The sequence below is a fragment of the Erpetoichthys calabaricus genome, chromosome 14 (genome assembly GCF_900747795.2).
Source record: "Erpetoichthys calabaricus chromosome 14, fErpCal1.3, whole genome shotgun sequence".
NCBI lineage: Eukaryota > Metazoa > Chordata > Cladistia > Polypteriformes > Polypteridae > Erpetoichthys > Erpetoichthys calabaricus.
In genome coordinates, this window is record NC_041407.2 from 2,791,511 (window position 1) to 2,814,693 (window position 23,183).

The window sequence follows — 23,183 nt, forward strand, 5'->3', positions numbered from 1 at the left end:
TGAAAGGAAATTTAAAAGCTCCTTCCACTTAGAGAACTTAGAGTTGGTCATAGAAAGAGTGGTAAAGGCTCACCTGGCAGAAGGACCGAAGATCATTGTGGTTTGAGGAAGTGGAAAGGGAGGTGAGACAGGAGAACGTGGGCATCTTATCTCACAGGTATGTCAAGGAGCCATTGTTATATTAGGTAGACCCAGTGAGTTTATCTGTCAAACATTTTATGCTGACAAACTGCCTCTTTTTCATTTTACTTGGGCATCTTTGGTGCCATTCTGGTTTTAGGGCTGATTCAAAGGCGACCCTAAAGTCCACATCAGTGAGCGAAAATGTCACGGTGATCCCATTTGCTGCTACGTGGCCTTTCTTGGTAGGCCTGTAGGGCTATTCTCCCACACGACAATGGCTGTTCATGCATGACTGCCATCTCCTCTTAGTGCCAATGTGACTTTGGCACCTTTCCCTGGCCGGCAGAGGTTTTGATCCTGTCTCTAAGCAAATTTGTGGAGAAGATTTTGGAAGAACAATGTACGAGGACCACTGTCCATGGAGAAGCAGTTGCATGAAGCTTGTTTTTGATGTGGCACTAGATGGAAAGTGGCACCTGCGTGACTCCATGTCATGATGTACGGATGATTGTATTGCCAGACGTGGACATTGTAGCATGTGTGGTCCCATTGTGGTCCAATAATTCCCCACCTTGCTCTTAATTTCTACTCAGTTCTTATTCATGTGCTATCTTTAATGCATTCGTTTTCAACGAGATTGGACCACTGCTAGCATGGTCAAGTCCTCTTTTGACTCTGAGTATATTAAAATGAGAGACTTGCACTCACCGACTCTTCTGATTGTCTCTTGTAGGCCTTGACTTTCAGCTGCAGCTTGTCCACCAGGTCTTGCAGTCGTATCAAATTCTTCTTATCTTCCTCAGCCTGTCATAAAAGTGAAATTCATGAAAACATTCCCTTGAACCAAAACAGGAGATTTTTTATGGATGGGCACCCCATCCCTCACCTGGTAGGTAACTTCCTTGAGTCTCCGCTCGTATTTGCGCACACCTTTGATGGCCTCTGCTCCCCGTTTCTGCTCACTGTCAAGCTCGCTCTCCAGCTCTCGGACCTGAGAAGGGCAAGCAGTAACTGTCATGAGGGAATCAGCCAATGGGGATGGGAATGGGGCCGCCGGATGCCCCCTCTTACCCTCGCCTCCAGTTTCTGTAGCTGCTTCTTCCCTCCCTTCAGGGCCAGTTGCTCTGCCTCATCCAGACGGTGCTGCAGGTCCTTCACAGTTTGCTCCAGGTTCTTCTTCATCCTCTCCAGGTGGGAGCTCGTGTCCTGCTCCTTCTTAAGTTCTTCAGCCATCATTGCGGCCTAGCAAAGGGGACAGTGTGTGGGTGAAAGAGAAGCGCACCATTCCCACTCCCTTAGCCATGCTGCCCCCAGTCAGGTTCTCACATCAGTGATGGCCTTCTTTGCTTTCTCATCGGCATTTCTCGCTTCCTGGATGGCTTCCTCGACTTCACCCTGCAGGTTGCTTATGTCTGTTTCAAGCTTCTTTTTGGTGTTGATGAGACTGGTGTTCTGGTAAATGCACAACAATGGGGTCAGCGCTGCAGTGCCTAGCCGATCAAAGCCAGTGGCACAGTTTGCTCGGCAGGGGGGCCACAAACCTGAGAGTGCAGCAGCTGCACCCGCTCGGTGACGTCCAGCAGCTCCTGTTCCGCCGCCTTGCGTGCCCGCTCTGTCTGCTCCACGGCAGCCCTCATCTCTTCCATTTCTGCCGCCAACAGATTGCTTCGACGCTCGACCATCGCCAGCTGCTCTTTCAGGTCTTCTTGAGTGCGCAGGGCGTCATCCAGGTGGAGTTGGGCGTCCTGCAAATGACAAGCACATTGTGATTGATGGCCGGCAGTTCAGCCTGGCCAAGACGCCCACAGAGTGGAAGGATGGGGGAAGGCAACCTCTTTGGGACTCTACTTCCCCCAAGAAGCTAGATGGCAGCTTCCCTGGACTGCAGCGGTGCCCCGGATTCCCGCAGGGCACTATGGGACATATAGTTTAATACCACAGCCCTGCTGGGTACTGTGGGTGCCTCCAGGGGTCACTACCCACTCAGAGGGATGAAAACCCAGACGTACATCCGGGATGAAGAAAACTGGAGTTCTCCTTCTGACCCGGAAGTGCTAGCAAGTCACGTGAACGGAAAGACAGAAGCACTTCCGGGTCGAGGACTATAAAAAGGACTGCTGGAGACCCAACAAGGGAGCCAGAGTCGGGTGGAGGTGGACAAAGCTTACTGGGAGGTGTGGAGGAGGAAACATAGAGAGAGAGAGAATTGAGATTATTGCGCATTTTTGCCTGTTTATTGTGGCTGTGGTGCTTAGGGCACTATTAGAAAAGGAGAAAGAATTGAAAGAACTTCTTCGTGCTTTAACCCTGTGTGCTGTGCGTCTGTCTGTTGGGTTGAAAGTGGCAACAGCGACCTCTGGCGTCAACAGCATTTACTTTTGACATATTGCACGCCATTTTATTTCATCCCAAATCACAGTTTGAGCCCAGCAGCCTTAGACAACGCCTGAAGGGTTTATTAAAACCAGTACTCCATGTTTATGACTCTTTTCGTAAGCATTTTGTATGGAAAGGTAAATTCAGTCACAGTACCTTGAGCTGCCCCTGTGTGTTCCTCAGGTTCTTCTGAGCTTCCGCTGCCTGCCGGTTGGCATGGCTCAGCTGGATTTCCATCTCATTCAAGTCACCTTCCATCTTCTTCTTCAGTCTCAGGGCATCGTTCCTGCTCCTGATTTCGGCATCCAAAGCGCTTTGCATGGTTTCCACCACTCGCTGATGATTTCTCTTCATCTGGTCGATCTCCTCATCCTTCTCTGCAATCTTCCGGTCAATCTCGGATTTCACCTGTGTAAGTTCCAGCTGGATCCGTAGGATCTTGGCTTCTTCATGTTCTAGAGAGGACTGGAAGGAGGAGGAGGAGGAGGAGAAATGATGAAGTTAACACACGGGTCACCAGATGTTGATTTGAAAGAGGATGAGACCGTTTTGGGTCCTGGTTTCTCATCAACGAGTGAAAATGGGAGGAAAGTTTCACCTCAGCCTCCTCCAGAGCAGCCTGCAGTTCCAGTTTTTCTTGTTCCGCTTGCTTCTTGGCCTTCTCCAATTCATGTATCACCTTGCCTGATTCTCCAATCTGCTCCGTAAGATCAGCTATTTCCTCTGAAGACAGAAACACAATGTCACATCACTAAGACTTTCTGAAGATTTCTCTTCCTCCACGTTTTTGGCATCTTTCATTCTGAGGAAGGGTTGGATAATATGTCAATGTCTTCAAAACAACCTCGTTACATAAACTCGAGTAGAAGGCAAAAGGAAATGGAAAAGCCAAAAGGTTTCAACTCAGAATTGTCTGACACTCAAAGGTGTCATCCATCACCTTGGTCTATTGGTGTGGGACATTTCTAACATTTGGGGTCCAAATATATCGGTCCGTCAAAGAGATCTTTGGTACTGACAATTAATGAAAACCCAGACATGAGGGGAACATACAGAGACCATAAAGGTGGCATCTGGGAATGGGACATGAATCCAGAATGCTGGATGGGTGATACAGCTGTGCCACCATGCCTCCCATGAACAGACATGGTAATCAATTAATAAAATATTAACAGTAAACACATAGACAAATAAGTAAATTCATAGATAAATAGAAAAAGTGCTATATCACTATATAATAGATAGATAGATAGATAGATAGATAGATAGATAGATAGATAGATAGATAGATAGATAGATAGATAGATAGATAGATAGATAGATAGATAGATAGATAGATAGAATTTGGTATAGAAGGCAGGATTAGATAGATAGATAGATAGATAGATAGATAGATAGATAGATAGATAGATAGATAGATAGATAGATAGATAGATAGATAGATAGATAGATAGATAGAATTTGGTATAGTAGGCAGGATTAGATAGATAGATAGATAGATAGATAGATAGATAGATAGATAGATAGATAGATAGATAGATAGATAGATAGATAGATAGATAGATAGATAGATAGAATTTGGTATAGTAGGCAGGATTATATAGATAGATAGATAGATAGATAGATAGATAGATAGATAGATAGATAGATAGATAGATAGATAGATAGATAGATAGATAGATAGATAGATAGATAGATAGATAGATAGATAGATAGAATTTGGTATAGTAGGCAGGATTAGATAGATAGATAGATAGATAGATAGATAGATAGATAGATAGATAGATAGATAGATAGATAGATAGATAGATAGATAGATAGATAGATAGATAGATAGATAGATAGATAGATAGATGTATGATGATTTATGTTTTTTATATTCCTAATGAAATATTCAGTGTGCTCTCTGGAGGTTCTGACAAAGCATCTCAAACAACAAGGTCATTTCTATCAGTGTCACTGGTGTTGTTTCCATTGTAGAAATACGATGATAGCTCTGCTATAGCACTTTAATTAAAATGCACCACTTTGGGGTGCGGCTCACTCCAGATATAAACCATAGGTTTGTCTTAATATTTTCTTTTTAATGATGTTCAGTTTTTACTTACGCTGCAAGTTCTTGTTTTCCCGCTTTAATGTTTCCAGATGGTCCAAAGACTCCTCATAAGAGTTCTTTAGCTTGAAGAGCTCTGTGCTTAGTGACCTCGCTTCTTTAACAGAGGCTTCCAGCTCAGCCTGGCATTCTTCATACTTCTGTTTCCATTCTGCCAGAACCTGTCAGTGATTTGTAAAGTTAATTTCATACACTAATAAGAGAGAGAGTCAGAGAATAAACTGTAAGAAAAAATAAATTAGCCAAACTTTGGTGACGCACCTTGTCAAAATTTCTTTGTTTCTTGTCGAGAGCTGCAGCTGCGGCGTTGGCTCTCTCCACGTCCAGCATGAGGTCCTCCACTTCACACTGCAGCCTTTGCTTGGTCTTTTCCAGAGATGCACACTTGGAATTTGTGGCTTCACACTGCTCTTCTGCATCCTGGAGCCTCTGCGCCAGCTTTTTCCTGAAGTCATATAACGTTAGTGTTAACAATCCACATGACTTTCTATGTCTAATACACACACAACTCTGTCTATGTGAAATACCAAGATATAATAGGGCCTCTCGATATTAATGGTACAACAGAAAAGCTCTTAGAGCTACATGCAGAATGACCCAAAGGAGGACCCCAGAATCCCAGCCATTAAATGGCTTTTCACCTTCAAGTGAAAGTTTAACTCCAGACATCTGTTAAGCTGAAGAGAACTGAGGAAATTGAAATCAGTTTGCACTTATGGATTCTTATATGTCACAGACCTACCAAACCTTAATGATAGTAATGATGATGATGATGATGATGATGATGATTGTTATTGGTGACTCTTCACTTACTTTGCATCTTCCAGTTCCTCAGTTCTTTGGATGGCATCAGTCTCATATTTAGTTCTCCATTGAGCCACCTCGCTATTGGCCTTAGAGAGCGAGCGTTGTAGCTCAGCCTTGGCCTCCTGCTCCTCTTCATATTGCTCTCGGAGAAGGTCACAGTCATGGCGAGAGGACTGAAGGGCATGAGCCAGAGCATTCTTGGCCTTAAAAGAAAAAGATGTAAAAAATGTATATGTAAAAAATACGTAAATACTGTGTATATATATATATATATATATATATATATATATATATATATATATATATATATATATATATTGTATATATGTGTTGCCTATCTATCTATCTATCTATCTATCTATCTATCTATCTATCTATCTAATCCTGCCTACTATACCAAATTCTATCTATCTATCTATCTATCTATCTATCTATCTATCTATCTATCTATCTATCTATCTATCTATCTATCTATCTATCTATCTATCTATCTATCTATCTATCTATCTAATCCTGCCTACTATACCAAATTCTATCTATCTATCTATCTATCTATCTATCTATCTATCTATCTATCTATCTATCTATCTATCTATCTATCTATCTATCTATCTATCTAATCCTGCCAACTACGCTAAAATGTGTATCTAATATAAAGTAGTTTCATCTGGAGCACTGTGCAGGCCAGCTCCAAACTCAAAGTAGAATCTCCTCCATCCCATGCCATGCACGTGAAGGTCACACTGGTCAGTCCACAGCTTCTTTAGACAACATAAGGGAGCCAAGACCCCAAGAAGACAAGGTCCAGACAGACAGGGGTACATAGCAAGGCTGTCCCAGACAGAGACCAGCCAGGTCAGGATAGAAAATGGAAACCTCCAAAGGCCTCTTGCGACTCGGCTTCATTCCATTACCTTGTTCTCCTCCTCCAAGAGTCGTTTCAGCTCTTCGATTTGTTGGGTGAACATTTGTTTTCCTCTAGAAAGCTGGGATATAAGCGATTCCTTTTCCTCCAGCTGACGACCGAGCTCTCCTGTTAACAAAAGTAAAGAAGTTTAAAGTGATTGACCCATAAAATAACTCCGTAATTTGGCCTGTTGGGTACCCCACCAGTACTTTACTTTGGTGTTTTTAGAAATTAATCAAATATGTTTGGCTTGGCAGTGTCCGTCTATGGGATGGCTGACTCCAGCAGTCATTGTTATGAAGCCAAGGCCCGTAATTCTGCATCGCCAGGAATGGCTATCAATCAAAGCCCTACGTTTAATGGAATACTTGCCATTTTCCGTCTGTAGACGCGCTTTGAACGTCGTCATCTCATTGAGTGATCTCAGGGCCTCATCTGTCTTTGTCTTCATTTCACTCAGCTGATCTTCAAGGCTGCGACACAACTTCTCAAAATTTGCCTGGCATAGAGCAAAAAATGTCTCAATGCTCTTAATTGTGACGTCCATTCATTCACACCACAAAATCTGCATCGTTAAGTGAAGCCGTATTTAGAAATTGTAAAAGACGAGTCCCCGCTGTGCCTTAAAAATGACGGCAATGTGACAAACGTGAAACAAAACTTTTGAAATTTACTGCATACTTCATCTTCAAAGAGGGTAACTCTTTCAGGAATACATGGGATTCCTGTTTTGGTGACACATTTATGATGTCCTCTTCTCCTTTCACAACATGTTGTGGGTGCTACAGAGCTTACTGTGTGGTAAAATATTGTGAGTATGTGCCCGTATTGTTCAGCGTAACATCGCCTTTATGCAACACCGATTCAGGGGGTGAAAATTAAATGAGAACATGAAGCCTCTCCATTATGATTCCTTTGAAATTAACAAGCCACTTATTAGCTGTGGTCATTTTGTGAGGGAGAAATGACAGACGTCCTATAAGGGGAGATCTCCAGGGTCGGTCACCAGAGAACAAGGACAAAGTCAAAATACGGAGGAGCCTTATGAAAAGTCACTTTAGCAAGACATCATCCAAAATTCACAGTAACACTCCTAATCATGACCACTGTTAATCGTAATTAACAAGCTAAATGGCCGGTCAGTAAAACAGGAGAAGTACACCAGACAGACAAAGAATAAAAACATAGACAGGCAAAAGATAAAACCAACCAAAAATCCAAAACACCGTCCATCCATCCCTCGATTTTCTACCTTATCGACTTATCAGGTCCGCTTTGCACAATGGCCAATTAAGCATTGCTTCTCAACGCTTTCCCTATGATGAAGTGAAGCAGCGGGTATCTGGTGGGTTTACCTTGCTTTTGGAGAGGCCCTCCATGTTGCCCGCCAGGGCGTCCACTTCCATCTTGAGCTCGCTCTTCTCCTTTTCCAGCTTCTGTTTCACCCGCTGTAGGCTGTCAATCTGCTCACTGAGCTCGGCGACACTGTCCGCATGCTTCTTTCGTAAGGCAGCAGTGGTGGCTTCATGGTGCAAGGTGGCTTCCTCGATGTCCCGCCTGAGCTTCAGGAACTCAGCCTCCCGCTTTTTGTTCATCTCGATCTGGGCTGACGTGGCACCTCCAGCCTCTTCCAGCCGCTCGCTGATCTCCTCCAGCTCCCTTGACAGGTCGGCCCTTTGCTTCTCTGTCTTTGCTCGGGAAGAACGCTCCGCTTCGATTTCTTCTTCAAGCTCCTCAATGCGAGCCTAGAGACAAACATCCACTTACTTCCCGTTGTATATTTCAGGAAAGAAAAGGAAGGCAAGAAATGCGTGAGGGGGGAGAAACTTGCCTGCAGCTCTTTAATTTTTTTCTGAAGCTGCAAACCCAGCACCTGCTCGTCTTCCACTTTGCTCTGCAGTTGGCTGATTTCAAAGTCTTTTCTGTCAAGAAATCAAACACACACACAGGGGTCAGACTAAAATATCGAGGTCGGCCACGTCATTGTGGGAAGAGACAACGCTGTTATCGTTTTTCCCTTTTCCCTTCACCTCAGTTGAATTTTGTGTTTTCCGTTAGTCCCTACTCCCTTACTATTGTCTGTGTCAGGTGGGTTTCTCACGTGCCACGTTACTTGCATCCGCAGTTGTCTGAAAGTCCTACATAAGGCTACGTCCACTCTGCTACGCTTTTTATTCAATTATGGTGGTCATAAACGAAAACAAGCTCTGCCCACACTGGTGCCTTGGCATCGATTATGAAAGAGTCTCCTCCCACACTAAAACAAACGAATAAAAATATGACGCATGGATCATTAGAGGAGGGACTTGTACGAGTAAGCGGTGCGTAATGACGGAGATGACGGCGCAAGCTCAATGACGCTTTGGTAGTTAGATGGGAGGAATGCTTGGAAACGCTCCGTGGAATTGCTGCTCTGCGAATGTGACTGATAACCTTTCGACTGTTTTTATTTATTTCATTGATCTATTTATTGGCTATGTTATACACACTGTTTTGTTAATTATTTATTGAAAAGAGTTTATTCAGCACTGTGGACAATTTTATCAAAATAAATGCACACTTTGCACACAGTGAACTAGTGTCCCTCGCTTGCCACTGGCCTATCTTCGGTACACGAACCGCTAGGGGCTCTACTTGATATCCGTCCTGGCACTTATTGCTAGTCAGGGTTTGATCGTGATATCCCCTTCCAGTGTGCATTATGAGAAGTGCGTAAGACTACGTGATATTGTCCCAGTCAGAGAGCAGCCTGCCATTAGATGTTCCTCGGGTTAAATGCGCAGGGTACAATAAGGACAGTGAGACAGGTAAGGAGGTACAGGTAACAGGTGATCTTGGGACTCCTACTTCATGACAGTTGACACAAAACGAATGGCGTTTAGTTCCTTTCTGGAAGTGTTTAAAGCAATTAATTGCACATGCGACTCCACTTGAATACAGATCTTTAGTGAAAACAAAAAATAAATAAATGGACTAATTTCCTGTCACGTGATGACATTTTATTGAGCTGTCAGCCATGCATTGTGGTTGTTCTGGTAGTGAGTATTCCAATGGCCACTTCGATAAATATGATGATACTAGCAAAATACCCACGCTTCGCAGCGGAGAAGTAGTGTGTTAAAGAGGTTATGTAAACATATATATATACATAAACATATATACTTATATGTACATATCTACATATACACATATCTACATATATACATATATATATATACATATAGACATCCACATATATATACATATATCAACATATATATACACATACATATACACACATACATACATACACACATATATATATATAAATATATATATATACACATACAGACACATATATATACATACACATATATACATATCTACATACATACACCTATATGTAGAATTTCGAAATGAAACCTGCCTAACTTTTGTAAGTAAGCTGTAAGGAACGAGCCTGCCAAATTTCAGCCTTCCACCTACACGGGAAGTTGGACAATTAGTGATGAGTGAGTGAGTGAGTGAGTGAGTCAGTCAGTCAGTCAGTGAGGGCTTTGCCTTTTATTAGTATAGATTAGCGATCACAATTGTGAAGGTGCTTTGAAAACAAAAAAGAAACTCGGCGCTCCGTGTGACCATCCTCAACCACTTCTCTATGGATGAAACAAGAAAAGCAGTTGCTAAGTAACAGGGGTGGAGGGTCGGGTGAAGTGGATTTTTGTGTTGTGATTTTTTTTTTTTTTTGTGGAGGAAACTCAGTAATGTGCACCATGGTGCCTTTTTGTGTGTCTTCATGAGGAAAATAGGCAGCATGTCACATTTAGTATGAGGTCCTTGACAGTGATATAAATTAGAGGCATAAATACAAAAATACAGGTAAAAACAGAAGGATATGTGAGGTACCGTATTTTTTAGTAATTTCACATCCTCCTCTAAATGTGTTTCCTTTGTGCCGGAGGAAAGGCGTGATCATGATCCACACTTCACTTACTTTTTCAGTCTCTCGTCCATTTGCTGCTTATCATTTTCCAGATCCATGATGGACTCTTGAGTAAGTTTCAGATCCCCTTCAAGTTTTCTTTTAGCCCTTTCAAGATCCAGACGGAGTTTCTTTTCTTGCTCCAAAGACCCTTCAAGCTGTACAAAGTATAATGCAAAAGAATCATTGTAATCAGCATTTAATAGTGTCATAAGCCTACTTTTACATTTTTAGAAAGCTTTACGTATTAGGCTGGGTACGATCATGCAATATGGCATGCTGAAGACACAAGGTAGTCTAGTAAACCTGATGATACCCACATCATCAACCTGCTGTTCCAGCTTGGCTTTAATCTTGGTTAATGAATTGACTTTGTCTTCTTCAGCCTGCAGGTCATCTAACGTCTGTTGGTGGGCTTCTTGCAGAGCTTTCTTTTCTTTTGTTAACTTTGCTATTGTTTCATCAAGGGTGGACATTTCTTCTGTTAAATTTTTCACCTGGACAGAAAACAGAAACCGCAACCTTAATTATATCTCCATCTTAACTGAAAAAAATCTAAGATGTAATTCCTGAAATTACTCCCACCTTGTTCTCAGTGGCATGTTTCTCCTTCTCCACTTTGGCCAAGGTGAGCTCCAGGTCATCGATGTCCTTCTTAAGTTCTGAGCACTCATCCTCCAGCTTCCTCTTCTTGGCTGTCAGCTCGGCATTCATTTCCTCCTCATCCTCCAGTCTTTCGTTGATCTCCTTCACTTTGGCCTCCAGCTGAATTTTGCTTTTGATGAGACCTTCACATCTCTCCTCAGCATCAGCCAGATTCTCTGTTTCCTGTTTCATAGGATAGACTGTAATGTGTTTTCAGAGGTAACTTTAATTTTGAGATGTTCTGTGTGTGCCACATAATGTTTTCTATTAGGCTGCTGTATGAAGACGTGTGTTGACCGAGTATTGTGTAGTGTGAGCCAATCCAAAAAAGAAGAAGGACCCCCTGCTACATCCTCTGTTTTCAATTGTGTTATTGTATTTAAATACTGAAATCGTACCATTGTCATTATAAATATAAATATTTAAGTCATTGATATCCTTAATTTTAATACCAAATTACATGAAAGTAGCTATACAAAACATGGAATATTCCAAATAAATTATTTAATTTCAGAGGGATGAATAAACTCCTCTAAGAGCTTTGAAAAACCACATGACATGTATGGATAGAAATGACTGTCCACCCACCCTCAGATTCTTTCAAGAAGCAGAGACATAGGCAAGACTAGAATATTCTGAACATTAGAACATTCTGGACGAGAACAGGCCATTCAGCCCAACAAAGTTCACCAGTCCTATCAACTTATTTCTTCCAAAAAAATCATCAAGTCGAGTTTTGAAAGTCCCTAAAGTCTTACTGTCTACCACACGACTTGGTCGCTTATTCCAAGTGTCTATCGTTCTTTGTGTAAAGAAAAACTTCCTAATGTTTGTGCAAAATTTCCCCTTAACAAGTTTCCAGCTGTCCCCGTGTTCTTGATGAACTCTTTTTAAAGTCAACAATTCGATCCACAGGACTAATTTCCTTCTCAATTTTAAACACTTCAATCATGTCACCTCATAACCTTCTTTTGCTTAAACTGTAGAGGCTCAGCTCTTTTAATCTTTCCTAATAATTCGTCTCCTGTAGCCCTGGAATCAGCCAAATTGCTCTTCTCTGGACCTTTTCTAGTGTTGCTATGTCCTTTTTGTAGCCTGGAGACCAAAAACTGCACACAGGACTCCAGACGAGGCCTCACCAGTGTGTTATAAAGCTTGAGCAGAATCTCCTTGGACTTGTACTCCACACATCAAGGCACTATATAACCTGACATTCTGTTAGCCTTCTTAATGGCTTCTGAACACTGTCAGGAAGTCGATAGCTTAGAGTCCACTATGACTCCTAAATCCTTCTCATAAGGTGGACTCTTGATTTTCTGACTGCCCATCGTGTATCCAAACCTAACATTTTTACTTCATATGCGTAAAACTTTACATTTACTTTACATGAACACATAGTAGTAGTATTAGTAGAATCGTCATACAGCTTGCACTTGCAGTTGAAGATCATTCTTCTCCTGTAGGAGGATGACCATCTTCTCTTCAAGCTCCTTCCTTCTCGCCTCCGATTTGGACAGCTCTTCTTTAATGCGGACAAACTCCTCCTTCATGTTCTGCATTTCTTTCTCTGCTTCGGCGCTCCTCAGCAAAGGTTTGATTTTAAAGTAGAGCTTCATCCATGGCCAATTCTTGACGTTCATGAAGGAGCGAATGTTGTACTGAATGGAAAAGATCGATTCCCTAGACAGAAACACAGAAATGAAATTCAAGCCAAAGCTACGGGATGGTAATATGAATGGGGGTGGTGCACTCAGTACCTTCTTTCCATCATTTTCTGGAATTCCTGTCTTGTGACGTATCCCCGCGAGACGGCCTGCAAGCGAGTGATCAGGACAGCCAATCGATCGTCTCGCATTTCTTCAAGAGTTCCCAGAAGACCAGCTTTGAAGAACACCTTGAAATTCATAGGAAGGGGGGAGGTCACCTAATGTCACAGACTCAGATGGTACAGAGTGGATGGTGGTTACCTTTACCTTAGTGTGTCCAAACTTGTACTGGGTGTGGTCAACGTCAATTGAAGACAAAAGCTTCTCTGAAGCCTTCTTGCTGTCTATGAACTGCCCTTCAGGTATGGCGCTTGCATTCAGGACCCTGTACCTGTTGGAAGCGCGTTTTTGAATGGGGTCAAACAGAGCTCATTCATGATTTTGTCACTCCATTTGTCTGATCTACACTCACCTCTGTTTGAAGTCTCCATACAAGATCCTACTGGGGAAGCCCTTTCGACAGATCCTGATTCCTTCAAGCACGCCATTGCACCTTAGCTGATGTAAGACGAGGTGATGGTCCATCGCACCTGTGAATTGATAGTGGTGGATGAACACTAAAGATTTGAATCAAAATGAGAGAAAAAATGAAATGGGTGACACCCACCTGGGGTCTTTGTCTCATTAGGAATGATGCAGCGCACAAAGTGGGGATGCGTAGACCTGAGGTTGGTCATCAGCTTGTTCAAGTTTTCCTAAAAGAGAAAATTACGAAAGTCCTCTTAGTAGGCTCTTTCAAGTCTGGTAACTATAGTCTACCCAAATGCGTGGTACATTTTAGGGTTGTTGAGGAGAGATCTCCCATTTTCATCGTCAACATGGCCAAATGGAAAGACCCTATTAAGACCATCCTTCCTGAAGGGTGTCTATCTCTGTTTTTGCGTTGCTGTGTGGAATGCTGGTATTTCACTGGAAGTTACTGAGCCAATTGGCACTAACTGACCCAAGGGGGTGTGTGTCAGTTTTTACCCATCAGCACTGCAGCCCTGAGCGGGCGTTTTCAGAAATATCGGCTGTGGAAAGCATTTTCAAAAGTCTCCATTTTTGGGAGTTAAGAATGCCAGGGAAGTGTGGGCAAAATGTGAAAACGGACATTAACGTCTGTGTTTTTAAATGAAAACGTGGCAGTGTGGACATAGCCTAACCTTAACCTTCATTCTCCAGATACAACTACCTCATCCTAGAGATGCCCAGGACCCCATCTTAAGAAACACGTCTTTGAACCTTAACCTTTGTTCTCCAGATACAACTACCTCATCCTAGAGATGCCCATCTTGAGAAACACGTCTTTGAAGAAGTTACAGTTTAATTGCATGACCAGAAGGATTAGGAATTTGTAGCTTAGAAAATGGAAAAACTGAAAGGGCCAAAACAAGGCCTGTCATTGTACAGGCAGAGGTCAGAGTCGGGACGTCAAAAAGCAAAATCATCAAAGGCCAAATGTAAAACGAAATCAGAGGTCAGAAACCAAAGCCAGAAGATTTCAAACTGTCTATTAAACCATAACTACTCACAAAAATAAACGTTTTTGGTCTTTTATCCATTGACGTGGACCCTGGAGAAGTCACACCGGTAATAACGACGGCACACACAGCCTCGCTGCAAATCTCACTTTCAGTTGCAAAGTGTTGCCTGAATGGCATGAATACAAAATACCAGCGTGATGACATCTGAAAATAACGCTAAAAATGATTCAAATTAAGAAAATGTGTGCAAAATAATGATTTTCGTTATTAACTCTTTTAGGGCTAATTTTTTTTTTTCCTTTTCTCCCAGTGCTGAATATTTTTCCAAAAAAACTCACAAAGCAATAGTTTCTCCCATAAACCAATATAAAACATCTGCTGCTGTGTGCAGTACCGTGTCGCCGCGTGTTAGCCATCTCTGGCTGCCGTAGAAGCATTAGCAGCAGTGACGAGGTGGCAGCAGCAATCTCATTTTAGATCTCGATCTTCAGATCACTTGCACCATAATCAAAGTCTGACAGAGTCAGAGATAAATCCATCCCTCCATCCATCCATTATCCAACCCGCTATATCCTAACTACAGGGTCACGGGGGTCTGCTGGAGCCAATCCCAGCCAACACAGGGCGCAAGACAGGAAACAAACCACCGAGCAGGGCGCCAGCCCACCGCAGAGATAAATTCAGAAAAATGAAATAAACATCGTCCACCGAGTATTTTGCTTTGCACATTTGCTTCACTCTATCGCCAGATGTCGATGCCGTTCCAGATGTTGTTTACTCTGTGGTACTCGTGCACATGCAGGGATTCAACGTCAAGTCAACGAGACTAATATTCCTCCTAGCACAGAATATACACCTATAAAATAACGATGTGTTTTGTCGATGTTTGCAGCTCAATATCAAACTCTTCCCAAAGTCGACATCCATCCTAAAAGAGTTAATCACTATGTGGACTTCTTATGGAGAAGCCTTGTAGATATACTTACTAACAGTTCAAATAAAAGTGAACCTAAAATCCATGCTAAGGAAAAAGACACCCATAGAAAACAGGAACAGCATCCATTTGTCTTCAACAAACCCACTCAAACCAGTTGAGGGTTGCAGAGGTTTAAACCTAACCCAGCACTATCGGGTGAGAGACCATTATAGAATATAGAGGGGCAAATTTAGAGCCACCAATCAACCTGACACATGCGTCTTCCAGAGCACCCTGAGAAAAGCCTACACAGAAAAAGGGGAGAACGTCGAAACCAAACAAAGACAATTACTGGATTTGAGATTCTTACCCAGAAACCTGGAGTTGTCTGGTGCCCATGCTAAGGATGCACCTCAATGCTGATCCCATGTTTGAAAACAAAGAGTGAGACACCGTGGTGACTGCTCTGATCATTACACTTCATTTTTATAAAGCATATTTCTGAAACAAATGTATCATACCCTGAAGAGTGCCGATACAGTCTGGAAGGAAGAACCCTTCTTCTTGCCTCCTTTTTTGCCGCCGGCAGGATCTACAACAGTCAAAAGACCAGATAACCCAATCAAAAAGGGCAAGGAGAGCTATCAGCTTTATCAGGTGAACACACAATGACACTCATTATTCCTATAAACCCCAGCACTGAACTGCCACATCCAGAGTGCCCCGACACTCCTGCCGACTACGCCATATCAGCCAAACTCTACCTAATAAAATGCATTTCTCATTTACCATCTTGGGAAGAATATGCTGCAAAAAGCTGACACAGAAGTTTTAGTGAAGCTTTCTGGTAGAGCCCTACGACTGTGTCATTCAGGGGGTCCTTATTCTTTTCCAGCCAACCAGAGATGTTGTAGTCCACGGTTCCAGCATAGTGGACCAGAGAAAAATGGGCCTCTGCTTTGCCTTTTGATGGCTTGGGTTTCTGGAAGTTGTTGGATTTTCCCAAATGCTGGTCATACAGCTTGTTCTTGAAGGAAGTGTCTGTTGCCTTGGGAAACATGCACTCCTCTTCCAGGATAGAAAAGATACCCATTGGCTGGTGAAAGAGAGAGGAGCTCATTACTCCATAGACCTACAACAGGATCCCAATAGCTACCTGAATTGTCAGCCCTACCTTCTCAATGAGCTCAATGCAGGCCGCCAAGTCCATCCCAAAGTCAATGAACTCCCACTCGATGCCCTCCTTCTTGTACTCTTCTTGCTCCAGGACGAACATGTGGTGGTTGAAGAACTGCTGCAGCTTCTCGTTGGTGAAGTTGATGCAGAGCTGCTCCAAGCTGTTCATCTTAAAGACCAATAAGTACAATGCTTTCAACCATTTGCTGTAACCAGTCTACAACAAGTCTAGGTGCCTAATGTTTTCTTTCTACCTCAAAAATCTCGAATCCGGCAATGTCTAAGACACCGATAAAGTGTTGTCGAGGGAGCTTGGTGTCCAGCTGTTGGTTGATTCTCGCAACCATCCATGAGAAGAGCTTCTCATAAACTGCTTTGGTAAGTGCCCCAACAGAGTTGTTCACCTGGTGAGCGACATTGAAAAGAGATATGAGAGAGATTCCCAAGGGGGATTTAGATTTTAATCTCCCTGAGTAGAGTATGGTGTACCTGCTGGACCGTCTGGCCCTTGGTCACGTACTCGTTGCCCACTTTCACTCTGGGAAAGCACAAGGCTTTGAGAAGGTCGGCAGAGTTCAGTCCCATGAGGTAACTGACTTTGTCAGCCACTAGAAATTTAATGGAACAGAGGAGTCAGGCTTTCTACTAATACAGTATTTGTGAGGAACCTGGGGCTGCATGTTTGTAATAATAATAATAATAAAAATAATAATAATAATAATAATAATAAAACATATTATTTATATTGCACCCGATTCCAGAGATCTGCAATTACCTTCAGTGCCATCAGGTTCGGCCTGCTCTTCCCGTTGCTTCTGCTTAAATTTCAGGTTCCCATGATGCATCACAGCTCCGGTAAGTTTGTAGATTCCAACTTTCTCCTCTGCATTGAAGCCCAGGATGTCAATAGCTTGCTGTAGACAGAGAAGAGGTACATGCAGCAGAACAGACTGGTACCAAATGTCGTTAAGATTGTAGACCCCAAATATCTCTGATGGCAAATGATAGTGAGGGAACATAAGAATGGTGTGATATCAACAAGATTCTAAAAGGATGAGTGCTGTTCATTCAAACTTTGTGCTATCATCATACATCCACTTTATCAAAATGGCACCTCGTCCTGGTGTCAACCAGTACAGTTGGGATGCCCAATTCTCTTTTCCTCAGCAGACAAGATTTCAACTTTTCTTTGAGAATTCCCTGGCATTTGCAAGTCAGTTGAAGGACGGAATTTTACTAGAGTGTCCTGGTTGGTCTCAGGACCTCCTCTCAGTGGTACACCTCCAATGGTAGCCCCAATAAGCCATGTCGCTCTTATTGACTCACATCAGTTGCCATCAGCTCCTCGGTGTCGTCAATGCTGGCCACGGAGATCTCCCCCTGGCTAATGTATGGGTAGTCGTATGGGTTGGTTGTAATAAGGAGCATATCTGTGAAGGAAAAACATGAGACCATCAGCTGCTATGTGCCATCAAGAGTGACAACAGTGTGACCACAGTGACAAAGTCTAAGCCTAGTGTAAGATGGACGCTATATAGCGCCCGACCCGACACAGACTGGGCACGGGAGGCACATGTAAAAACAAAGAAACTTTGATTTTTCTTCGTCTGTGGGCTACGCCGTCCCCGTACCCACAGACACAACACAGTCTCAAGCACACAAGTAACAAAAGCACTTTCTCTTCCTCCATGGCACCACCACTCCTCCCAAGCAAACTTGTCCTCCTCCACCCGACTCTGCCCGCTGAGTGGTGGTTGCTGGCTCCTTTTATAGTTCACCCGGAAGAGCTCCATGTGCTTGATCACCGAATTCCGGCTGCACTTCCGGGTGTGACGAATATGTTGCCCACACGGGCTCAGGAGTCCCAAACACAGCACCCCCTGGCGGTGACTGCGGGACCCAACTCCAATTCCCAGGGAGCCCTGTGGGAACCCGAGGGACTGCTCCACCCCCAGTGGGGGGGCGGCCATCTAGCATCCAGGGGGAGGTATTGCACTGTCCAGGACTGCTCCCCCCAGAATATAGTGTGCAGGGGCATCCCGCCTGGGTATGGAAGCCAGCCGCCTGCCACACTAGGTTATACACTTCAAGTGGACTTGTGTGCGGCTGTGTATGTATGGCCATGGTAGCATGCAGAGTAATTTGTAGAAGTTCAAACTATAAAAGGTTCAATCAGAAAAATGGGCTAATGGATGGATTTAGGATGGAATGTGTTTTCCTGTGGGTGAGTGTGGCTGTATAGACAGTGGCACAACTTGGCATTCTGTCACCATTTCAGAGGTGCAAAAGGAATGGCAGATAAAAAGAACTCATAAGTGAAAACGTTAGTCAAACCCAAACGAGGCCCAAGACCAGGAGATCAAAATCATCTGTCGGAACTATACCAGGATCTTGCCTTGTTTTGTGTTGGATCAGATGTTTCACAGTTTTCCTTTCCCCCATTCTTGTTAACTTTTTGAGACTCTCGTTATTTAGGAGCCTCAGTCCCATATTGGGCCTTTGGGGCGATAAAGCCTGCCAATATGAGTTTGGAGCCAGGCTGCCTGGCCAATGCAGTGGGCACAGACCTAAATATAGGGCAGGCCTGACCTTTTGTGTGAATCTTTGGAGGTCTGCTACCCTTTTTTTGCACTTTCAGTAGAGAGGCTGGAGGTGCCCAAAGATCACTCGACCACAGTCTCCACCGTAGACGCTCACATCTCCAGGCCCCTGGCCCTTACCTATGAGTTCGGGCTTCTTATTGGAAAGAATCTGATAGAAGATGTGGTAGCTCCTCTCAGCAAGCAGCTGGAATGTGACTCTTGACTTTTCCAGCAAGTCTGCAAAAGCAATTATGGCAAGATAAGTAAATCGTATTTAATGAGGCGCTGCAGCGAAAATGAAAAGTAGAACGGTTACATGTCTCGATATCTGCTGATGCCAGCTTTCCCGTCGTCCCAAAATGAATGCGGATGAATTTTCCCTATTTAGACAGAAAAACAAAGAGAAGATGCAGGGAATGTGGTTTACGCTAATGGAGTCTCCTCGCCAGAGTACTACAAAAGCGAAACTTACGAAGCGGGACGAGGTTGTCGTTTCTCACGGTCTTGGCGTTGCCGAATGCTTCCAGCAGAGGATTGGCCTGGATGATTTGATCCTCCAGAGTTCCCTAAAACACAAGAGAGTTGCAATCTTGGCAAAAAATTGAACAGGAAAGGACTCTGCATTTGGTAATGAAGGAGCCATGAGGGGCACAGCAAGTGGCAAGTTGTCTTGTCTTATCATGGCGCACTCTCTGTGAAAGGCACTACAAAAAGAAAGAATGTATTTTATGGGCTTGATTTTTCTTTAGGGAAGACCTGGTGTCTCACTGAGGAAATGTGAAAACAGTGAAATGAAGACACTTTGGATGGTTTGTAGGGGGATGAATGGATTGATAGAAGAACTGCTGGACATTCATCAGAACTCATCCACTGCTACTTTTCTAGCTTCGAGGCACACATGCTATGCCCTTCCGTTCCTCAGCTATCTGAACACGTTTAGCTCGGGATCTGGAGGTCCTCTGCCTGTTTCAACAGTCTCAGGTGAAAGGTAAGGTGCCAGTCCCCCTTATCAATTCCCATTAAATGAGGTTGACAAGGCAAGTGTGAGCAGCCCAGTACCTCGGCATCACTGAGGCATCCCTGTTTCTGTTTGCAGCCCCTGAAACAAAGCTTGACCGAGGCCGTCAGCCATGGACGGGACTTCACTGGAAACAGAGTAGCCCAAAACGGAGCAGCTTGTCTTGATTCGCCACGGTTGCTTCACAAAAGCTAAGCACAGATCGAGTGACACATGACATTTCCTTAAGCATCGGCTTGTTTGTGCCAAAAGAAGCTGGCAGACATTGAGTGACACATGGCACACATTCTTTGTTCCTCCTTTATATCTTTGGAGGATTCAGCTGTCCCATGCAGCACTTAAAAGTTGTGCCGTCCGGCCTGTCGCCTCCCCCCGCACATGTTTCAGAGAGCAGGTCAGTGCTGATAAAACGGGAGTGGTGAGATGTGGTGGGGGGGGGGGTCTCCCGCATTGTGCCAGTGATACAAGAGCATCACAGACATCAAAAGGGATCAGGCGATCTTTTCAAGTCGAGCCCACCTGTTCTTGCCAACTGTGATTAGTCCACACGCCCTCCTGCCATCCGAAACCCCACTTCTCCTTTCATGTGGCATCACAGTTTTGTAATGTGCAAAAAGCTGGGCTCCCATTCTACGGTTTTTATCCATCATGCGCCCCACGACTCTGCCATGAGTAGCCATTCGAGTCCCAACAAACTTACATGGAGGAGCACTAAGGCAGAATGGGCTGTGCTTCACGCTTTACCTGCATTTTCCCACTTTGCTGCTCCTTTTTCTTGCCAGGGTCTCCCAGTGCTGCAATTGTTGCAAAGTATTGGATGACCCGCTTGGTGTTCACCGTCTTCCCAGCACCGGATTCTCCGCTTTAAAAGAAAGAGAGTAAAAAAGTTGAACCAATCAGGCATCCTATCAATCATTCCTTAAAGGAATACGCCACCCAAAAAAGATACACAGTGCATCCGGAAAGTATTCCCAGCGCTTCATCACTTTGTCCACATTTTGTTATGTTACAGCCTTATTCCAAAATGGATTAAATTCGTTTTTTTCCTCAGAATTCTACACACAACACCCCATAATGACAACGTGAAAAAAGTTTACTTGAGATTTTTACAAATTTATTAAAAATAAAAAAATTGAGAAATCCCATGTCCATAAGTATTCACAGCCTTTGCCATGAAGCTCAAATTGAGCTCAGGTGCATCCTGTTTCCCCTGATCACCCTTGAGATGTTTCTGCAGCTTCATTGGAGTCCACCTGTGGTAAATTCAGTTGACTGGACATGATTTGGAAAGGCACACACCTGTCTATATAAGGTCCACCAGTTGGCAGTTCATGTCAGAGCACAAACCAAGCATGAAGTCAAAGGAATTGTCTGTAGACCTCTGAGACAGGATTGTCTCGAGGCACAAATCTGGAGAAGGTTACAGAAACATTTCTGCTGCTTTGAAGGTTCCAATGAACACAGTGGCCTCCATCATTCGTAAGTGGAAGAAGTTCGAAACCACCAGGACTCTTCCTAGAGCTGGCCGGCCATCTAAACTGAGCGATCGGGGGAGAAGGGCCTTAGTCAGGGAGGTGACCAAGAACCCGATGGTCACTCTGTCAGAGCTCCAGAGGTCCTCTGTGGAGAGAGGAGAACCTTCCAGAAGGACAACCATCTCAGCAGCAATCCACCAATCAGGCCTGTATGGTAGAGTGGCCAGACGGAAGCCACTCCTTAGTAAAAGGCACATGGCAGCCCGCCTGGAGTTTGCCAAAAGGCACCTGAAGGACTCTCAGACCATGAGAAATAAAATTCTCTGGTCTGATGAGACAAAGATTGAACTCTTTGGTGTGAATGCCAGGCGTCACGTTTGGAGGAAACCTGGCACCGCTCATCACCAGGCCAATACCATCCCTACAGTGAAGCATGGTGGTGGCAGCATCATGCTGTGGGGAACTGGGAGACTAGTCAGGATAAAGGGAAAGATGACTGCAGCAATGTACACAGACATCCTGGATGAAAACCTGCTCCAGAGCGCTCTTGACCTCAGACTGGGGCGACGGTTCATCTTTCAGCAGGACAACGACCCTAAGCACACAGCCAAGATATCAAAGGAGTGGCTTCAGGACAACTCTGTGAATGTCCTTGAGTGGCCCAGCCAGAGCCCAGGCTTGAATCCGATTGAACATCTCTGGAGAGATCTTAAAATGGCTGTGCACCGACACTACCCATCCAACCTGATGGAGCTTGAGAGGTGCTGCAAAGAGGAATGGGCGAAACTGGCCAAGGATAGGTGTGCCAAGCTTGTGGCATCATATTCAACAAGACTTGAGGCTGGAATTGCTGCCAAAGGGGCATCGACAAAGTATTGAGCAAAGGCTGTGAATACTTATGGACATGGGATTTCTCAGTTTTTTTATTTTTAATAAATTTGCAAAAACCTCAAGTAAACTTTTTTTCACGTTGTCATTATGGGGTGTTGTGTGTAGAATTCTGAGGAAAAAAATTAATTTAATCCATTTTGGAATAAGGCTGTAACATGACAAAATGTGGAAAAAGTGATGTGCTGTGAATACTTTCCGGATGCACTGTATCTCCCTATTATAAAAAAAAATCTTGAGACAAGACGAGACTATTGGCCAAGAGATTTTTTCAAGTCCCGCCCTCCTCTCACCATTTACGGTTCACGGCTCACGCCCGCGGTCCTCTCGCCTCTCATCGTGTGAATGCTTTTGTCAGACGCAGTTCCAGCACTCTCAGCTCTTGTAACTTTTTACGTTTTCCTCACTTTAAGTTCCCAATTAAAGACGACTTATTATGTCCAAATCTTATTGAAGAATTTTATCCCGAAGGGTTATCAACAGAAGAAATGAGTACACGGGCAGTCCTAGCACCAAGAAACGATGAAGTCAAACGAATTAACACGAAAATTGTCAATCAGTTACACGGCAAATTGATTAAATGCATATCAATAGACTCTGCTGACACAGTTGGTGGTGATGGTGCGGAAGATGAAAACATCAACTTACAATATCCCGAAGAATATTTACAACCGTTAACACCGTCCGGTCTTCCACCAGCCGAATTACTGTAGGATGAAGGATGTATCGTAATGTAATTGCGTAATTTATGTCTGAGTGATGGGCTATGCAATTGGACAAGATTAGTTGTATTCAAAATTAGTCAAACAATTCTGACATGTAAAATTTTAACAGGCGACAAGAAAGTAATGTAATACATCTAACATTAGACACCAGAGGAGATCTTGATATGCCATTCGTATTAAAACGTTTACAGTTTCCCGTTAGATTAGCTTTTGTTATGACAATTAACAAATCACAGAGA

The 23,183-nt window shown here is 43.7% G+C and overlaps 1 long non-coding RNA gene and 1 pseudogene across 2 annotated transcripts in view; one reads left to right on the forward strand and one right to left on the reverse strand.

Annotated features, from left to right (window-relative positions):
• Positions 1-3,128, forward strand: part of LOC127525865 (uncharacterized) — a 119,933-nt gene extending 116,805 nt beyond the window's left edge. For both annotated transcript variants that reach the window (XR_007933442.1, XR_007933441.1), the window contains exon 3: positions 3,115-3,128. This is a non-coding gene — a long non-coding RNA (uncharacterized LOC127525865). The remainder of the gene's footprint in view (positions 1-3,114) is intronic.
• Positions 1-23,183, reverse strand: part of LOC114664935 (myosin heavy chain, skeletal muscle, adult-like) — a 39,353-nt pseudogene that overhangs the window by 5,005 nt on the left and 11,165 nt on the right.